Consider the following 19,812-nt stretch of genomic DNA (forward strand, 5'->3'; position numbering starts at 1 on the left):
TTCCTAGCCTGATTCCAAAGACGTAATTGTGATGTTTAGACGTTCTTTTCTGAGCTTAGTTGCAAGAGCAATCCTCTGTGTCTGTTTAACAGAAGTGCTTCTTTGTTGACAAACGTGAATTTCAGAGGAAATTGGCATTTCTTCATTTCCATCACCCATGAGAATTATTGGAGGACCATAACTAGGGCTGATTTGAGAAGACGTGTGTGTGTGTGTGTGTGTGTGTGTGTGTGTGTGTGTGTGTGTGTGTGTGTGTGTGTGTGTGTGTGTGTGTGTGTGTGTGTGTGTGTGTGTGTGTGTGTGTGTGTGTGTGTGTGTGTGTGTTCGCGTGCAGATGTACGTCTGTGCGTACGTGTGCTTGCATTTAAAAATTCACTTATAAAAGTTTTAAAAGTTAAGTAAAAATTTACCCCTTGTACAGTTGAAATCGAAAGTTTACATATACCTTAGCCAAATACATTTAAACTCAGTTTTTCACAATTCCTGACATTTAATCCAAGTAAAACTTCCCTGTCTTAGGTCAGTTAGGATCACCACTTTATTTTAAGAATGTGAAATGTCAGAATAATAGTAGAGATAATGATTTATTTCACCCATGGTGTTTATACTTGCGTACTATTGTTTGTACAGATGAACGTGGTACCTTCAGGCGTTTGGAAATTGCTCCCAAGGATGAACCAGACTTGTGGAGGTCTACAAGGTCTACTGATTTCCTTTGATTGTCCCATGATGTCAAGCAAAGAGGCACTGAGTTTGAAGGTAGGCCTTGAAACACATCCACATTGACTCAAATGATGTCAATTAGCTTATCAGAAGCTTCTAAAGCCATGACATAATTTTCTGGAATTTGACGGACGCACCAATCAAACGACAGAACTCCCTCCAAAACTGTGACATGAATTGCGGGTCCTCTAACGGGAGGCCATGAATTCTGAATACATTCTCAATAATGATTTGTGCCGTCTCCTCCAGAATCTACTTGAAGATCCATGGCAAGACCTGAAAATGGTTGTCTAGCGATGATCAACAACCAATTTGACAGAGCTTGAAGAATTTTAAAAATAGTAATGGGACACTGTTGCACAATTCAGGTGTGTAAAGCTCTTAGAGACTTACCCTAAAGACTCACAGTTGTAATTGCTGTCAAAGGTGCTTCTTCAAAGCATTGACTCAGTGTGTGAATATATATGTAAATGAGATGCATATTTCATTTTTAATAAATATGCAAACATTTCTAGAAGCATTGCTTACTTTGTCATTATGCGGTATTGTGTTGGGTGAGAAAACAATATTTAATCCATTTTGAATTCAGGCTGTAACACAACAAAATGTGGAATAGGTCAAGGGTTATAAATACTTGCTGAAGGCACTGTAATTATGTTATGTTAGGCTTTAATTAATCCCCATTGAGTCTAATTAACACACGCACACACACACAACAAGTCTGTTTAAGCTAGAGATATCAGTTTTGTATGAGATGAGTCTCAATCCACCACATCTGCCGATGGTGGCCTTCTGCATCTGCGTTGGAAGATGGCAGAGCTACAGTGCTGTTTGTCGGACCAGGAGACATCCCGGAAATCGGGATGTGTCCTAACTAACTTGCAAACTAATAGGACTTTTTATTACCAAGGATTCTTTCAACCAAGGACTATCCAGCAAACTTTCTGGCAAACCAGCAACCAGCAAAAGCAGCACAACAGATACCCAACCGGGAACTGAGTGAGTAATGTTCAGTCTAAAGCTACTTCAAAAGCCTAGAAATAAAACAACATTACAATTATTTCTAGATATTTTACTTTATAAATACTGAATGCTAAGTTAAAAGGCTACCAAACTTGCAAGGAAAGAACAGACCCGGCTGCAACATTAACTGGCACTGAAGTGATACAAAGAGAAGCTCCCCATGGACAATCCAGATACATTTTTGCTGACTGCTACAAAAATGGGAACGCAATCAACCGAATCTTCCACATAGACAATCCCTGGGCATGGCACACAGCTATAAGAGGGTATAAGAGGGGGGCCTCCCGAGTTGGCGCAGTGGTCACTGCATCGCCATTAGAGATTCTGGGTTCGAGTCCAGGCTCTGTCGCAGCCGGCCGCGACTGGAAACCCATGGGGTGGCGCACAATTGGCACAGCCTCGTCCAGTTTAGAGGATGGTTTGGCCGTCAGGAATGTCCCTGTCCCATCGCGCAAGCGACCCCTGTGGTGGGCCGGGCGCAGTGCACGCTGACACGGTCGCCAGGTGTACGGTGTTTCCTCTGACACATTGGTGTGGCTGGCTTCCGGTTTAAGTGGGCACTGTGTCAAGAAGCAGTGCGGTTGGGTTGTGTTTCGGAGGACGCACGGCTCTCGAACTTAGTAACGCCGAGGTCCTTCACAGTTTTATTTGAGACGACTGTACAACCATTAAGATTAATTGTCAGATTCAACAGAAGATCTCTTTGTTTCTTGGGACCTAGAACAAGCATCTCTGTTTTGTCCGAGTTTAAAAGTAGAAAGTTTGCAGCCATCCACTTCCTTATGTCTGAAACACATGCTTCTAGCAATTTTGGGGCTTCACCATGTTTCATTGAAATGTACAGCTGTGTGTCATCCGCATAGCAGTGAAAGTTAACATTATGTTTTCGAATAACATCCCCAAGAGGTAAAATATATAGTGAAAACAATAGTGGTCCTAAAACGGAACCTTGAGGAACATCGAAATTTACAGTTGATTTGTCAGAGGACAAACCATTCACAGAGACAAACTGATATCTTTCCGACAGATAACATCTAAACCAGGCCAGAACTTGTCCGTGTAGACCAATTTGGGTTTCCAATCTCTCCAAAAGAATGTGGTGATCGATGGTATCAAAAGCAGCACTAAGGTCTAAGAGCACGAGGACAGATGCAGAGCCTCGGTCCGATGCCATTAAAATGTAATTTACCACCTTCACAAGTGCCGTCTCAGTGCTATGATGGGGTCTAAAACCAGACTGAAGCATTTCGTATACATTGTTTGTCTTCAGGAAGGCAGTAAGTGTTATGCAGGTGAATGAGGACCCAAAAGCGACTTAACGGAAACAGAGTCTTTATTCCAGTTTTAAACAAAAGCGATACTCCTGGATATTATCTAGGTAAATGCAAAAACAGGAAAACTGAAATCCACTTGTCAGTAGAGAGGAACGACTGGAGACGCGACCACAGACTGCAGGTCGCTTCAGGAAGGCACCGGCCGTAGCTGACATTGACACCTGCTCACACGCAGCATCTGAAGAAGGTAAAAACACGACAGGGCGGAACAAGGACACAGAACTGCGAACATCAAACAAGGATCCGACAAGGACAGAAGCGGAAAACAGAGGGAGAAATAGGGACTCTAATCAGAGGGCAAAATAGGGGACAGGTGAAAAGAGTAAATGAGGTAGTTAGGAGAATGAGGAACAGCTGGGAGCAGGAACGGAACGATAGAGAGAGAGAGCGAGAGAGGGGAGAGAGGGAGGGGAGAGAGAGGGATAGAAAGAGGGAAAGAACCTAATAAGACCAGCAGAGGGAAACGAATAGAAGGGAAGCACAGAGACAAGACATGATAATCAATGACAAAACATGACAGTACCCCCCCACTCACCGAGCGCCTCCTGGCGCACTCGAGGAGGAACCCTGGCGGCAACGGAGGAAATCATCAATCAACGAACGGTCCAGCACGTCCCGAGATGGAACCCAACTCCTCTCCTCAGGACCGTAACCCTCCCAATCCACTAAATACTGGTGACCACGTCCCCGAGAACGCATGTCCATGATCTTCCGTACCTTGTAAATAGGAGCGCCCTCGACAAGGACTGGGGGGGAGGGAAGACGAACGGGGGCGCGAAGAAAGGGCTTGACACAGGAGACATGGAAGACAGGGTGGACGCGATGAAGATGTCGCGGAAGAAGCAGTCGCACGGCGACAGGATTGACGACCTGAGAGACACGGAACGGACCAATGAACCGCGGAGTCAACTTGCGAGAAGCTGTCGTAAGGGGAAGGTTACGAGTGGAAAGCCACACTCTCTGACCGCGACAATACCTAGGACTCTTAATCCTACGTTTATTGGCGGCTCTCACAGTCTGCGCCCTGTAACGGCAAAGTGCAGACCTGATCCTCCTCCAGGTGCGCTCACAACGTTGGACAAAAGCCTGAGCGGAGGGAACGCTGGACTCGGCGAGCTGGGATGAGAACAGAGGAGGCTGGTACCCAAGACTACTCTGAAATGGAGATAGCCCGGTAGCAGACGAAGGAAGCGAGTTGTGAGCGTATTCTGCCCAGGGGAGCTGTTCTGCCCAAGACGCAGGGTTACGAAAAGAAAGGCTGCGTAATATGCGACCAATCGTCTTTCTTATAAGAAATGTTTTTAGTTTTTAGGGGTGCAACTGCATCTAGGGTATTGCGCACGGTTAAATTGAGTTCCTCAGTTAGGTGGTTAACTGATTTTTGTCCTCTGGCGTCCTTGGGTAGACAGAGGGAATCTGGAAGGACATCAAGGAATCTTTGTGCTGTCTGTGAATTTATAGCACGACTTTTGATGTTCCTTGGTTGGGGTCTGAGCAGATTATTTGTTGCAATTGCAAACGTAATAAAATAGTGGTCCGATAGTCCAGGATTATGAGGAAAACCATTAAGATCCACAACATTTATTCCATGGGACAAAACTAGGTCCAGCGTATGACTGTGACAGTGAGTGGGTCCAGAGACATGTTGGACAAAACCCACTGAGTCGATAATGGCTCCGAAAGCCTTTTGGAGTGGGTCTGTGGACTTTTCCATGTGAATATTAAATTCACCAAAGATTAGAATATTATCTGCTATGACTACAAGGTCCGATAGGAATTCAGGGAACTCAGTGAGGAACGCTGTATATGGCCCAGGAGGCCTGTAAACAGTAGCTATAAAAAGTGATTGAGTAGGCTGCATAGATTTCATGACTAGAAGCTCAAAAGACGAAAACGTCATTTTTTTTTGTAAATTGAAATTTGCTATTGTAAATGTTAGCAACACCTCCGCCTTTGCGGGATGCACGGGGGATATGGTCACTAGTGTAGCAAGGAGGTGAGGCCTCATTTAACACAGTAAATTCATCAGGCTTAAGGCATGTTTCAGTCAGGCCAATCACATCAAGATTATGATCAGTAATTAGTTCATTGACTATAATTGCCTTTGAAGTAAGGGATCTAACATTAAGTAGCCCTATTTTGAGATGTGAGGTATCATATATCTATCAATGAATTGGCAAGGGCACTAGAATAGTCTGCAGCACCCGGCCTCATCCTACTAGAATCTGAAGTCAAATGTCTACTGTTTGCTGATGATCTGGTGCTTCTGTCTCCAACCAAGGAGGGCCTACAGAAGCACCTAGATCTTTTGCACAGATTCTGTCAGACCTGGGCCCTGACAGTAAATCTCAAGATGAAAAAATGATGATGTTCCAAAAAAGGTCCAGATGTCAGGACCACAAATACAAATTCCATCTAGACACCTAGAGCACCCAAAAAACTATACATAAACTACCGTTCAAAAGTTTGGAGTCACTTAGAAATGTCCTTGTTTTTTAACAATGTCAGTCCGTTAAAATAGCATCAAATTGATCAGAAATACAGTGTACAGCAACCATCACTCCTGTGTTCCAATGGCACTGTCACAACTTCTTCTGAAGTTGGTTCCTCTCCTTGTTCGGGCGGTGTTCGGCGGTCGACGTCACTGGTCTTCTAGCCATCATCGATCTATTTGTCATGTTCCATTTGTTTTGTCTGGTTGTTCCACTCACCTGGTTTCAATTCCCTAATTACATGTTGCATATGTTCCCTCTGTTTCCCCCATGTCCTTGTCGGGAATTGTTTATTGTAAGTAAGTGTGCTTTATGTGACTGGTGTGATACAGGTTTTTGTGTCCATGTGTTTTGTTACTTTTGTATGCCGGTAGTTATGTACATGAAATGGCTCCGGCTATTTTCCAAGTTCTGCTCTCCTGCGCTTGACTTCCATGCCACCAGTTACACACCCCTTAACATGCACGTTGTGTTAGCTAATCCAAGTTTATCATTTTAAAAGGTGAATTTATCATTAGAAAACCCTTTTTGCAATGATGTTAGCACAGTTGAAAACTGTTGTTCTGATTAAAGAAGCAATAAAACTGGCCTTCTTTAGTTGAGTATCTGGAGCATCAGCATTTGTGGGTTCGATTACAGGCTCAAAGCGGCCAGAAACAAATAACTTCCTTCTGAAACTCATCAGTCCAGTCTTGTTCTGAGAAATGTAGGCTATTCCATGTGAGAAATTACCAAGAAACTGAAGATCTCATACAACACTGTGTACTACTCCCTTCACAGAACAGAGCAAACTGGCCCTAACCAGAATAGAAAGAGGAGTGGCATGCCCCAGTGCACAACTGAACAAGTACATTAGAGTGTCTAGTTTGAGAAACAGACACCTCACAAGTCCTCAACTGGCATCTTCATTAAATAGTACCCGCAAAACACCAGTCTTAATATCAACAGTGAAGAGGCGACTCTGGGATGCTGGCCTTGGCCCTAAACAGAAAGTACACAATGGTAGACTACCTGACCCAAAATTAAGGAAAGATTTGACTATGTACAGACTCAGGGAGCATAGCCATGCTATTGCGAAATCTGGCTCTAAAGAGAAGACAAGGCTATGTGCACACTGCCCACAAAATTAGGTGAAACCTGAGCTGCATTTCCTAACCTCCTGCCAAATGTATGACCATAGAGATACAAATTTTCCTCAAATTACACAAAAAAATAAATACAGTTTTGATAAACTCCCATTGGGTGAAATACCACAGTGTTCCATTACACCAGCAACACGTGTGACCTGATGCCACAAGAAAAAGGGCAACCAGTGAAGAACAATCACCATTGTAAATACAAGCCATATTTATTTCCCTTTGCACATCGTTGCAACTGTAACAAAGATGCAGGGATTCAATTGTGGTCGGTGAGTTTAATAAAAAAAATATTTTTAACATTTAACTAGGTAAATCAGTTAAGAACAAATTATTATTTACCATGACATCCTAACGGGGAACAGTGGGTTAACTGCCTCGTTCAGAACAACATATTTTTAATCTGTCAGCTCAGGGATTTCTACTCCTTTGGAACTTGTGAGTGTAATATTTACTGTTAATTTTTTATTGTTTATTATCTATTTCACTTACTTTGGCAATGTAAACATATGTTTCCAATGCCAATAAAGCCAATGAAACTCACACCTAATTTCAGACATAATGTGCCCTCCATCCCCTCGGGCATCATATACACAACCAAACAAATAAGGCCAGTCATTCTTCAGTCATTTGTATGACAGTTGTGTCATTGTTTGTGTTGTGGTTTTTGTTGTTTTCTGTCAAATTCTACCTGAAAGAGAGATAATGTGAGCGAGACAGAGAAAGAAAGAGCGCGAGAGAGAGAGAAAATGCCCTCCATCCCCTCTACTCTCTGTGGACAGACTCCTACACAATCTCCCCACGGCTCTGTCAGATCTGAGACAGTCTGTCTGTACTGTTGCATTATTTATCCAGACACTCCTGTCTTTGGGCCTGGTCTCATACAAATTCAGCACCTTGAAATCCAACACTACTACATTTATTAACACATTATAAAACATGTGACATGTTTTTCATCAAGGAATGTGTTTTGAAGTGGGCAGTGTGTGATGTCACCACGTATTCATTATTCTGAAGCAGACTCTGGACTTGGAGCTGTGCTGCAAGCTTATTAACGTTATTGACACTTTTTATTTATTTATTTCACCTTTATTTAACCAGGTAGGCTAGTTGAGAACAAGTTCTCATTTGCAACTGCGACCAGGCCAAGATAAAGCGTAGCAATTCGACACATACAACAACACAGAGTTACACATGGAATAAACAAAACATACAGTCGATAATACAGTAGAACAAAAGAAAACAAAAAGTCTATATACAGTGAGTGCAAATGAGGTAAGTTAAGGAAATAAATAGGCCATGGTGGCGAAGTAATTAAAAATATAGCAAAAAAGCTAGTGAGTCTCCAGCTTCAGAGATTTTTGGCAATTCGTTCCAGTCATGGGCAGCAGCGAACTGGAAGGAAAGACGACCAAAGGAGGAATTGGCTTTTACGAGGGTATGTTTGGCAGCATGAGTGAAGGATGCTTTGTTGCGATATAGGAAGCCGATTCTAGATTTAATTTTGGATTAGAGATCCTTAATGTGAGTCTGGAAGGAGAGTTTACAGTCTAACCAGACACCCAGGTATTTGTAGTTGTCCACGTATTCTAAGCCAGAGCCATCCAGAGTAGTGTCACGAACCGGCTCAAAGCCCGTAACAAAGGGAGACAACGTGGAGATAAGGAGTAACAAAAGATATATTTATTAACTAAAGCAACTAAGGAAAATATCCAATGGTGTGTGTAATCAGTAGTCCGTAGTGTAAGTGAGTGTTTTGCATGCATGAATGTGATAATGCAGGGTGTTGAAAGGTGCCAAAGCACACAAACAAAAGGCCACCAAGAACCACACCACAATCTACAACAGGTGTCTGCATGGAGAGAGTCTCTTCCATGAATGTGGAAGAGGTCTATTTATCCTGGGAGACACCTGGCCCAGGTGTTTCCCATGTAGCTGACGACCCTCTCAACTCCGCCCACCGGCATCCTAATAAGGAAACAAGAACAAAGACAGAATACGGCAGACAGAGTGGGAGGGTTGTCACATTCCCCCCCATAAAACCGGGGACCAACAAGGACCCCGGAACAACATACCAGCCTCCCGCGTCCCAAATTGACACAGGCACCCGCGTCCCAAATTGACACAGGCCTCTGCGTCCCAAATTGACACAGGCCTCTGCGTCCCAAATTGACACAGGCCTCTGCGTCCCAAATTGACACAGGCCTCTGCGTCCCAAATTGACACAGGCCTCTGCGTCCCAAATTGACACAGGCCTCTGCGTCCCAAATTGACACAGGCCTCTGCGTCCCAAATTGACACAGGCCTCTGCGTCCCAAATTGACACAGGCCTCTGCGTCCCAAATTGACACAGGCCTCTGCGTCCCAAATTGGTGAGGGGTTATGTGTTCACACCTCCACCTGCCCCATCCAACCTCCTCCTCCCCAGACCTCAGCAACCTTTGCGCATAGGAAGCAATATTTAAGAGGAAATAAGAACACAAGACCAGGAGGGAACAGACAGGAAAGATAGAACATGACAACCCGAAACAATGGTCAGTCACGTAAACATTCAGGAACATGGCACAAAAGACCAACAGCTACAAACTCCAACGAAAAGAACATCAGGGTCCTTCTTAATTTTTACAACTCCCAACGATTCATAGTCACTTCATAGTGTCATGTTTTGTCATATATTGTCTTGTCATTATGCTTTCCCTTCTGTTCGTTTCCCCCTGCTGGTCTTATTAGGTTCGTTCCCTTTTTCTATCCCTCTCTCTCCCCCTCCCTCTCTCTCCTCTCTCTATCGTTCCGTCCCTGCTCCCAGCTGTTCCTATTCCCCTACTCAATCATCTAATCTTTTCACACCTGTTCCGTATCTTGCCCTCTGATTAGAGTCCCTATTTCTCCCCTTGTCTTCCGTTTCTGTCCTGTCGGATCCTTGTATATTGTTCGCCGTGCTGTGTCTTTGTCTCGCCCCGTCGTGTCTTGTTTCCCTCAGATGCTGCGTGTGAGCAGGTGTCTGAGTCTGCTACGGTCGGTGCCTTCCCGAGGCAACCTACAGTTTATGGTCGAGTCTCCAGTCTGTCCTCGTCACTACGAGTGGAATTAGTTTTTTATGTTTTGTTTTCTGCTCTGATTTGTCTAGGAGTATTGCCTATTTCCTTTACTGGAATAAAGACTCTGTTTTCGCCAAGTCGCTTTTGGGTCCTCATTCACCTGCATAACAGAAGGATCCGACCAAGAATGGACCCAGCGACTATGGATTCTCTCTACTCTACCCTCGAGTTCCAGGGAGCGATGCTCGGCAGACACAAGCAGGAATTGTCTGCTGCTCGGCATGCCGTTGAGACCCTGGCCGCTCAGGTCTCCGACCTCTCAGGACAGTATCAGAGTCTTCGTCTCGTGCCACCAGCTACTTCCGGGTCTTCCGAGCCTCCGGAACCTAGGGTTAATAACCCACCATGTTATTCTGGGCAGCCCACTGAGTGCCGCTCCTTTCTCACCCAGTGTGATATAGTGTTCTCTCTCCAACCCAACACATACTCAAGAGAGAGAGCTCGGATTGCCTACGTCATATCATTCCTTACTGGTCGGGCTCGGCAGTGGGGCACAGCTATCTGGGAGGCAAGCGCTGAGTGTACTAACGATTATCTGAACTTTAAAGAGGAGATGATAAGGGTTTTTGATCGTTCAGTTTTTGGGAAAGAAGCTTCCTGGTCCCTGTCTTCCCTATGTCAAGGTAATCGATCCATAACGGATTACTCTATAGAGTTTCGCACTCTTGCTGCCTCCAGTAACTGGAACGAGCCGGCGTTGCTTGCTCGTTTTCTGGAGGGACTCCACGCTAAGGTTAAGGATGAGATTCTCTCTCGGGAGGTTCCATCCAGCGTGGATTCTTTGATTGAACTCGCTATTCGCATTGAACGACGGGTAGATCTTCATCACCGAGCTCATAGAAGAGAGCTCGCGTTAACTGTGTCTCCCCTCTCTCCGACACTACCATCTTTCCCCACTGACTCTGGCGTTGAGCCCATGCAGCTGGGGGGGTATTCGCATTTCGACTAAGGAGAGGGAACGGAGAATCACCAACCGCCTCTGTCTCTATTGCGGTTCCGCTGGTCATTTTGTCATTTCATGTCCAGTTAAAGGCCAGAGCTCATCAGTAAGCGGAGGGCGACTGATAAGCGCTACTAGACGGTCCTCTCCGTCAAGTACCTGTACTACCTTACTGGTCCATCTACGCTGGACCGGATCGGCAGCTTCCTGCAGTGCATTAATAGACTCTGGGGCGGAGGGCTGTTTTATGGACGAAGCCTGGGCTCGGGAACATGACATTCCTCTCAGACAGTTAGGGGAGCCCACGGTCATGTTTGCCTTGGATGGTAGTCCTCTCCCCAGTATATTATGTGAAACACTACCTTTAACCCTCACTGTATCTGGTAACCATAGTGAGACCATTTCTTTTTTGATTTTTTGTTCACCTTTTACACCTGTTGTTTTGGGTCATCCCTGGCTAGTGTGTCATAATCCTTCTTTTGATTGGTCTAGTAATTCTATCCTATCCTGGAACGTTTCTTGTCATGTGAAGTGTTTAATGTCTGCTATCCCTCCTGTTTCTTCTGTCCCCTCTTCTCAGGAGGAACCTGGTGATTTGACAGGAGTGCCGGAGGAATATCATGATCTGCGCTCGGTCTTCAGTCGGTCCAGAGCCAACTCCCTTCCTCCTCACCGGTCGTATGATTGTTGTTCTGATCTCCTCAAGAAGCGTTTTGCATCCGCTCCTATCCTTGTTGCACCTGACGTCACTAAACAGTTTATTGTTGAAGTTGACGCGTCGGGGGTGGGCGTGGGAGCCATTCTGTCCCAGCGCTCCGATACTGACGATGGGGTCCACCCTTGTGCGTATTTTTCTCATCGCCTGTCACCGTCGGAACGTAACTATGATGTGGCTAACCGCGAACTGCTCGCCATCCGTTTAGCCCTAGGCAAATGGCGACAGTGGTTGGAGGGGGGCGACCGTTCCTTTTGTCGTTTGGACTGACCAAAGGAACCTTGAGTACATCTGTTCTGCCAAAAGACTGAATGCGCATCATGCTCGTTGGGCATTGTTTTTCGCTCGTTTCAAGTTCGTTATTTCTTATTGCCCGGGTACTAAGAACACCAAGCCTCATGCTTTATCCCGTCTCTTTAGTTCTTCTGTGGCTTTTACCGATCCCGAGGGGATCCTTCCTGTTGGGCGTGTTGTCGGGTTGACTGTCTGGGTTATTGAGAGACAGGTTAAGCAAGCACTCACTCACACTCCGTCGCCGCGCGCTTGTCCTAGTAACCTTCTTTTCGTTCCTGTCTCTACTCGTCTGGCTGTTCTTCAGTGGGCGCACTCTGCCAAGTTAGCTGGCCACCCCGGCGTTCGGGGTACGCTTGCTTCTATTCGCCAGCAGTTTTGGTGGCCTACTCAGGAGCGTGACACGCGCCGTTTCGTGGCTGCGTGTTCGGACTGCGCGCAGAATAAGTCTGGTAATTTTTTTTCTGCTTCTGCTCCTGGTCTTGCTGGGTCCCAGTCTGTTCCCTGCCACCGCATCTCTCCTGTTCTTGTTCCTGCCCTTGCTGTGTCTCAGTCTGTCCCTAGTTGTTACTCTCCTGGCCTGTTTGGTCCTGTTTGCTCTAAAGCTTTCAGTTCTCTACCCGTGTCTCATTTTTTTTTTTTTTTTTAGAGTAGTACCCTAGTTTCCCTTTTTATCGTTTTCCGTTACGGTCCTGAGGAGAGGAGTTGGGTTCTTTCTCGGGACGTGCTGGACCGTTTGTGATCTATGATTTCCTCCGTTGCCGCCAGTGTTCCTCCTCGAGTGCGCCAGGAGGCGCTCGGTGAGTGGGGGGGTACTGTCATGTTTTGTCATATATTGTCTTGTCATTATGCTTTCCCTTCTGTTCGTTTCCCCCTGCTGGTCTTATTAGGTTCGTTCCCTTTTTCTATCCCTCTCTCTCCCCCTCCCTCTCTCTCCTCTCTCTATCGTTCCGTCCCTGCTCCCAGCTGTTCCTATTCCCCTACTCAATCATCTAATCTTTTCACACCTGTTCCGTATCTTGCCCTCTGATTAGAGTCCCTATTTCTCCCCTTGTCTTCCGTTTCTGTCCTGTCGGATCCTTGTATATTGTTCGCCGTGCTGTGTCTTTGTCTCGCCCTGTCGTGTCTTGTTTCCCTCAGATGCTGCGTGTGAGCAGGTGTCTGAGTCTGCTACGGTCGGTGCCTTCCCGAGGCAACCTACAGTTTATGGTCGAGTCTCCAGTCTGTCCTCGTCACTACGAGTGGAATTAGTTTTTTATGTTTTGTTTTCTGCTCTGATTTGTCTAGGAGTATTGCCTATTTCCTTTACTGGAATAAAGACTCTGTTTTCGCCAAGTCGCTTTTGGGTCCTCATTCACCTGCATAACACATAGTCACTTCCAACGATTCATAGTCACTTCCAACGATTCATAGTCACTTCCAACGATTCATAGTCACTTCCAACGAAACAGAATTTCACTAATTTCAATCATTTAAGCTTGTAGTGTTCAGCGATCTTCAACAGCTGTTCTTAAGTACATAATTCTAACAGGTCCTCTGATGGAAAGCGAATGAACTTGTATACATGAGACACCATAGTCATAAGTAAGTAATCTTGCTCAACCCCTCTGCTGAGCACATCAGACCACAACCAGAGAAATGACAATCACCCTGAGCACCACAGAAGAGAGATGAGATACGGAGCTTCCCCAAAACCTACAATAACTCAACCCTAGTCTTCGTGCAGATTTGCGGTGGGTATTTACGCACTGTAGCCCGCTGGCAAGGAAATAGAACTCCCCAGCATGCTGGCAAATTCCACCAAGCCACGGACGTGCCCCCGAGACAACTGCTCAGTCCACAGACACCACACAAAATTAACAAACATTTAACCATGCCCAACATGTTCAAAATTGAAACACGTCGCTAAGCCTATCAGGGGAAAAGGCTATAGCTCCGGGTAGCAAGTTCCACTACCCTACCCAAATCTCCTACCCAAATCTCCTACCGAGGTACACAGCCGATTTACTCACCTCAGACTGACTTCAACAGAAAGTAGAACCAGTTTCCAGGCTAGGCAAGGCCTGGAAACTAACCATTATACTCTCTCCAACGCAGCACACAAACCAAACAAAGGCAACCAATACTGGGCCGATCACACTCAAACACCATATTCAAACCAAACACGTACCTCCACGGTCTCCCAAACCAATAGTTCAAAGATCCCGGATGAGCCCCCACTTGTCACGAACCGGCTCAAAGCCCGTAACAAAGGGAGACAACGTGGAGATAAGGAGTAACAAAAGATATATTTATTAACTAAAGCAACTAAGGAAAATATCCAATGGTGTGTGTAATCAGTAGTCCGTAGTGTAAGTGAGTGTTTTGCATGCATGAATGTGATAATGCAGGGTGTTGAAAGGTGCCAAAGCACACAAACAAAAGGCCACCAAGAACCACACCACAATCTACAACAGGTGTCTGCATGGAGAGAGTCTCTTCCATGAATGTGGAAGAGGTCTATTTATCCTGGGAGACACCTGGCCCAGGTGTTTCCCATGTAGCTGACGACCCTCTCAACTCCGCCCACCGGCATCCTAATAAGGAAACAAGAACAAAGACAGAATACGGCAGACAGAGTGGGAGGGTCGTCACAGTAGTGATGCTGGACTGGCAAGCAGGTGCGGGCAGTGATCAATTGAATAGCACTTAGTTTTACTTGCGTTTAAGAGCAGTTGGAGGCCACGGAAGGAGAGTTGTAATGGCATTGAAGCTCGTCTGGAGGTTAGTTGACACAGTGTCCAAGGAGGGGCCAGAAGTATACAGAATGGTGTCGTCTGCGTAGAGGTGGGTCAGAGAATCACCAGCAGCAACATCATTGATGTATACAGAAAAGAGAGTCGGCCCGAGAATTGAACCCTGTGGCACACCCATAGAGACTGTCAGAGGTCCGGACAACATGCCATCCGATTTGACACACTGACCTCTATCAGAGAACATTGAGTGTGGCTGAGGTGCACCCATGACCAGCTCTGAAACCAGATTGCATAGCGGAGAAGGTATGGTGGGATTCGAAGTGGTCAGTAATCTGTTTGTTAACTTGGCTTTCGAAGACCTTAGAAAGACAGGGTAGGATAGATATAGGTCTGTAGCAGTTTGGGTCTAGCGTGTCACCCCCTCTGAAGAGGGGGATGACTGCGGCAGCTTTCCAATCTTTGGGAATCTCAGACGATACAAAAGAGAGGTTGAACAGGCTAGTAATAAGGGTTGCAACAATTTTGGCAGATAATTTTAGAAAGAGAGGGTCCAGATTGTCAAGCCCGGCTGATTTGTAGGGGTGCAGATTTTGCAGCTCTTTCAGAACATCAGCTATCTGGATTTGGGTAAAGGAGAAATGGTGGGGGCTTTGGCGGGTTTCTGTGGAGGGTGCCGGGCAGTTGACCGGGGTAGGGGTAGCCATGTGGAAAGCATGGCCAGCCGTAGAGAAATGCTTATTGAAATTCTCAATTATAGTGGATTTATCGGTGGTGATAGTGTTTCCTAGCCTCAGAGCAGTGGGCAGCTGGGAGGAGGTGCTCTTATTCTCCATGGACTTTACAGTGTCCCAGAACGTTTTTGATTTAGTACTACAGGATGCAAATTGCTGTTTGAAAAAGCTTGCCTTAGCTTTTCTAACTGCCTGTGTATATTTGTTCCTAACTTCCCTGAAAAGTTGCATGTCACAGGGGCTATTCGAGGCTAATGCAGAACGCCACAGGATGCTTTTGTGCTGGTCAAGGGCAGACAGGTCTGGAGTGAACAAAGGACTATATCAATTCCTAGTTCTAAATTTTTTGAGAGGGGCATACTTATTTAAGATGGTGAGGAAGGCACTTTTAAAGAATAGCCAGGCATCATCTACTGACGGGATGAGGTCAATGTCATTCCAGGATACCCCGGCCAGGTCGATTAGAAAGGCCTGCTCGCAGAAGTGTTTCAGGCAGCGTTTGACAGTGATGAGGGTGGTCGTTTGGTCGCAGACCCATTACTGATGCAGGCAATGAGGCAGTGATCGCTAAGATGATTGATTGAAAACAGATTTTTGAGGGTATTTGAGGGTTGTTGGGGAAAAATCTAAATTAGTTGGTAACATAGGTAAGATGCTGTATATTCATCATATGTTTATAAGTTACTTCTCATCAGAATGTTTCTTTTTGTATAATACTGTGGTGGGGTTGCAGTATCTGTTCTCTGTCAAGACTAAGTTGCTTGGGCCGGAGAGAGGGGAGAGGTCAAGCGTGTATCTCTTGGCTCCACAATGTCTGTGTGCCAGTCAATGTGTCTCTGTGATCTTGTCAAGATAGGATGGATTTGATATATGCCTGTTGATGTGAGGAATTGTTTAGGTTCTGAGTTTGAGAAAAAGCCATAGTTTAGGAGACTAAGCTGAACGATAAATTATGCCAATGCTGTCTGGCTATGTGTGTCTTTGCTATAAAGGATTTCAGTTGCAATGTGTAAGGGACTCTCAGATAATTCATTTATAGACACTGAATTGATCTGAGAGTCACAGGGTTGTGATGGAGCTCATATAATTAAAGACAGACTTTGTGATAAACTCTGACTTGTGTGTGGTTTGCTCTCATGATTTGGTAAATACAGGAAATTTCCACGACAGGGTGCCCATGTTTACTGATTTGGGGTTGTACCTGATAGGTTCATTGATAATTTGTGTGAGATTGAGGGCATCAAGCTTAGTTTGTAGGATGGCGGGGTGTTAAGCATGTCCCAGTTTAGGTCACCTAGTAGCACGAGCTCAGAAGATAGATGGGGGGCAATCAATTCACATATGGTATCGATGGCACGGCTGGGGGCAGAGGGAGGTCTATAGCAAGCGGCAACAGTGAGAGACTTGTTTCTGGAAAGGTGCATTTTTAGAAGTAGAAGCTCATATTGTTTGGGTACAGACCTAAATAGTAGGACAGAACTCTGCGGGCTATCTTTGCAGTAGATTGCAACACCGCCCCATTTGGCAGTTCTATCTTGGCTGAAGTTAGCAATGGAGATTTCAGAGTTTTTGGTGGTTTTCCTAAGCCAGGATTCAGACACGGCTAAGACATCTGGGTTGGCAGAGTGTATTAAAGCAGTGAGTAAAACAAACATAGGCAATAGGCTTCTAATGTTAACATGCATGAAACCGAGGCTTTTATGTTTACAGAAGTCAACAAATGAGAGCACCTGGAGGGTGGGAGTGGAGCTAGGCACTGCAGGACCTGGATTAACCTCCACATCACCAGAGGAACAGAGGAGAAGTAGGATAAGGGTACGGCTAAAGACTATACGAACTGGTTGTCTAGCACGTTCACAACAGAGAGTGAAAGGAGCAGGTTTCTGGGCACGATAGCATAGATTCAAGGCATAGTGTACAGACGAAGGTAAGGTAGGATGTGAGTACATTGGAAGTAAACCTAGGCATTGAGTAATGAAGAGAGTGATAAAGTCTCTAGAGATGATTAAAGCAGGTGATGTCATCGCATATGTAGGAGGTGGAACAACATGGTTGGTTAAGGCATATTGAGCAGGGCTAGAAGCTCTACAGTGAAAAAAGAGTAATTACTAACCAGGACAGTAATGGACAAGGCATATTGATATTAGAGAGAGGCATGCGTAGCCAAGTGAACATATGGGTCCAGTGAGTGGTTGGGCTGGCTGGGGACACGGCGATTCAGACAGTTAGCAGGCTAACAAGCTAACAGTTAGTAGGCCGGGGCTAAACAAGCTAGCAGCTAGTAGACCGGGGCAAGCTAGCAGTTAGCAGGCCGGGTTAGCAAGCAAGCAGTTAGCATGTGCTAGCAATTACAGACCAGGCAGGTAAGCTAGCAGTTAGCAGGCCGGAGCCGGCAGCTAGCAGTTTGTAGACCGGGGCAAGCTAGCAGTTATAGCAGGCTGGGTTAGCAAGCAGTTAGCAGACCAGGTTAGCAAGCAAGCAGTTAGCAAGAGTTAGCAGAACGGGTTAGCAAGCAAGCAGATGGCAAGAGTTAGCAGACCGGGTTAGCAAGCAAGCAGATAGCTGGGTGAGGCGGGTTGCAGGAGAGTATTTATTCAAAATATGCAATGAAAAAGATGTCAAACGATATATACAAGGGACACCACAGGCCAAAGACGTCTGACTGCTACGCCCTCTTGGATCACTAATGTGTTATAAGTAGTCTGTCTAAAGTGCAAGGAAGAAGTATCTGTTTATTCTACAATCGTTTTTAGCTTTGTCATTGTTGAGGAGAATAATGCCTATATCCCCAACCAATTTTAAAGCTTGAATCCTTGGTTGCTACATCCATTTATGAACTTCTAAATTAATGACATAACCCCATTGTTTCTTGAAAAATATAACTTATAAATGCCTCATGAGCAACTATTATACCTCATCTGAACCAACAATATAAGCTTGTTCTACTCCAATGTTTGTAAGTAATGTAAATGTAAACAAACACTGTATAGCCTCAAAACATGGTTAAAACTGCTATTTTGTATCCACAGCTCTGCCTATGAATTTGAGAGTGGTTACATTTCTCCAGGTCCATCCCTCAGCTTTTTTTTTTATACCAAAACAGAGGTGGGTTGAGGCTTTGTTATTGTTTCAATCAAGGATTCTAACTTTAAAGGGACGACCTGGAATTGTTTTATTTTTCAGGCAAAGGGCAACCCACCACTTTTTTTGTTATAAAGCTGAGGGGTGGAACAAGAGGAATGTAACCACTCTAAAATTCATAGAAGGAGTTATTGATGCAAGGACTACTGTCCAAACTTGGTATTGGACAATAAAGAACCAGAGAAAGTCTAATACTTGTTTTTCATATTACACCAGAGTGTCTATCAGTCTCAAAACAATTCAGACTTGCAAATGTACTTCCATAAAATATATGTGGCTAATTATTTTTGCTTTGATTCAAAGAAACCTATGTTGTGATTTTATTGTATTTCATCAATAAATGTCATATTTTGTTCAATGATTCCACTGTGTCTGTAGTATTCTCTCTACTAGTCCTTTTACAGTGATGTATTTACGTGTAGTAGCATAATGAAACATGTATCACATATTTTGTACTACAATATTTAATGATTGTACGAACAACTACACAGTGAAACTATCGGTATTGTCACGCCCTGACCATAGAGAGCCTTTGTTTCTCTATGGTGTAGTAGGCCAGGGCGTGACTGAGGGGTATTCTAGTTTATTCTTCCTATGTTCAGTTCTAGTTTATTATTTCTATGTTGGTGATTTGTATGATTCCCAATTAGAGGTATCTGGTAATCGTTGTTTCTAATTGGGGATCATATTTAAGTAGCTATTGTTCCCACCTGTGTTTGTGGGATATTATTTTGTGTTTTGTGCATCACGTAGTCATGTTTCGTTGTTCGTTTATTGATTTTTTAAATAGATTTTTTAAAGTTTCACTTTATAATAAATATGCGGAACTCTACATCCGCTGCGCCTTGGTCTGTCTCTCTTCACGTGCGTGACAGGTATCTTGTGTGTGGGTGATCTAAATGATGGTCCTATGGTATTTCATGATAAATGAGTTATTTGAACCAATGATTCTGCAAGCTCAATGGTTTCTTTTAACGATATGAATGCACATTGCAATGTTTTGAACATTGGACAGCCTGTGTTACAAGTGATGACCGTTTTGTGTCTAGAGTTTTTAAAAATGGCCAAGGTTCTGAAATTAGTGCCAAAGTGATTGTTAAACTGAAAATGGTTTGGGAGGCCAAACACTACAAAGACTCCGTTGCCTTTTTACCAGCACACAGACCCCCTAGTGGTATGAAGAGGTAAAATGATTTTGTTGATTTTATTCTCCAGAGAAGATTTTTGCAGTTTATATCAGTGGCTGTGCATCTAACACTAAAATGTACATATTAAATAGATAAAAAATACTGTGAAATGCATACGTTTGCTTTTATTTTGTGTGTTAGGATGTTGAGTGATACACATTTGTGCCATGCACATTTACCTACTATCATTATGGCTATATTCTTAGTTGAGGAGCCCTGGTGATGTTCCTGTCTGGGAATGCAGTGCCACCTATTGTACTGTCATG

The sequence above is a fragment of the Oncorhynchus gorbuscha genome, linkage group LG11, assembly GCF_021184085.1.
Source record: "Oncorhynchus gorbuscha isolate QuinsamMale2020 ecotype Even-year linkage group LG11, OgorEven_v1.0, whole genome shotgun sequence".
Taxonomy (NCBI): Eukaryota; Metazoa; Chordata; class Actinopteri; order Salmoniformes; family Salmonidae; genus Oncorhynchus; species Oncorhynchus gorbuscha.